The following is a 1,254-nucleotide window of genomic DNA, read 5'->3' on the forward strand; positions in this document are numbered from 1 at the left end:
AAAGAAGAAGAAGAAGAAGAAGAAGAAGAAGAAGAAGAAGAAGAAGAAGAAGAAGAAGAAGAAGAAGAAGAAGAAGAAGAAGAAGAAGAAAAAAAAGAGGGGGAAGAATAATAATAAAAACAGGAAGATGAATAGGAGGAGGAGTAGAAGAAGAAGGAGGAGTTGAGGAAGGAGGCATAGGAATGGGAGGAATTCGAGGACTTGGAGGGGGAGGAGGTAATGGAAGCTGGGTTAGAGGAGGACGAGGAGGGCGATTAGATGTAGGAAAAGCAGCAGGAGAAGGAGACGAGGAAAGAGAAAAAATGTAGAAAACTGAACACGAAAGAATAACGGACGAAAGAGAAAGCAAGGAGAACCCGAATAGGAATACAGAGACAGATTTCAAAGTGAGAAGTAACATACTGCCTCAGCGTCTCCGCTATGATCTCTTACTATCACCCGAGGGATTCGTTTGATGAGCAATTATTCCAGGCTGGCTCATCTTCAAAGTCCCGTGGGCCCGCATACGCTCTGGTTCTGGTAAGAGGGCTAGTATTCTCTCTCATAGGAACCGACTCGAACGAATCTGACCTCCGGGAAAAATGGCAGCCAGGGGTATTAAATCTGAATTTGCCCAGGGAGATCAGCTGGCAATTCTCATTGACTGTCCTTGTCCAATTATTAGATTTGAGAGTCATATTTGTATTGGATACATTTTTGACCTTCTAGTGGCTCCCTAGCCTACCACCCACTTTCCTCTAAATCCACCTTCTCTCTCCCCCACTCTCTGTCTGTCTCTCTCTTTCTCTGTCTGTCTGTCTGTCTGTCTGTCTGTCTGTCTGTCTGTCTGTCTGTCTGTCTATTTTATACTTTTATACTTACAGAAAGTTAGCTCTATCGATTTGCCCGCCTGTCTACATACCCTTCCAGCTGACAAGCACGGCAAAGGATAACAGAAACGTCCGCAGACTAGAGACATTGAGATAATAATACGATTCTTTCAAGGGGAGCTCTTGGGATAGACAGACAACTAAGTGCTGAGGGAGAGTTCTGTTGTTACAGGAAGATGATTGCAGAGCAGGCATAATGGCAGTTGGTGACTTAAGCACAGTGTAACGATGAGTGTCCGGTAGCTGTTGTACGAGTGTGTGCGTGCGTGGGTGGATGGAGGGCGGGTGTGGGGGTTGGGGGGGGGACAGATTTATGTTCTGTACTCTTAGAAACAATACGAGTTGATGGTAGAACAACGTAGTAATAAAACTAAGGGGTGCAAAG

Source organism: Aplysia californica, unplaced genomic scaffold (genome assembly GCF_000002075.1).
Source record: "Aplysia californica isolate F4 #8 unplaced genomic scaffold, AplCal3.0 scaffold00820, whole genome shotgun sequence".
Lineage (NCBI taxonomy): Eukaryota > Metazoa > Mollusca > Gastropoda > Aplysiida > Aplysiidae > Aplysia > Aplysia californica.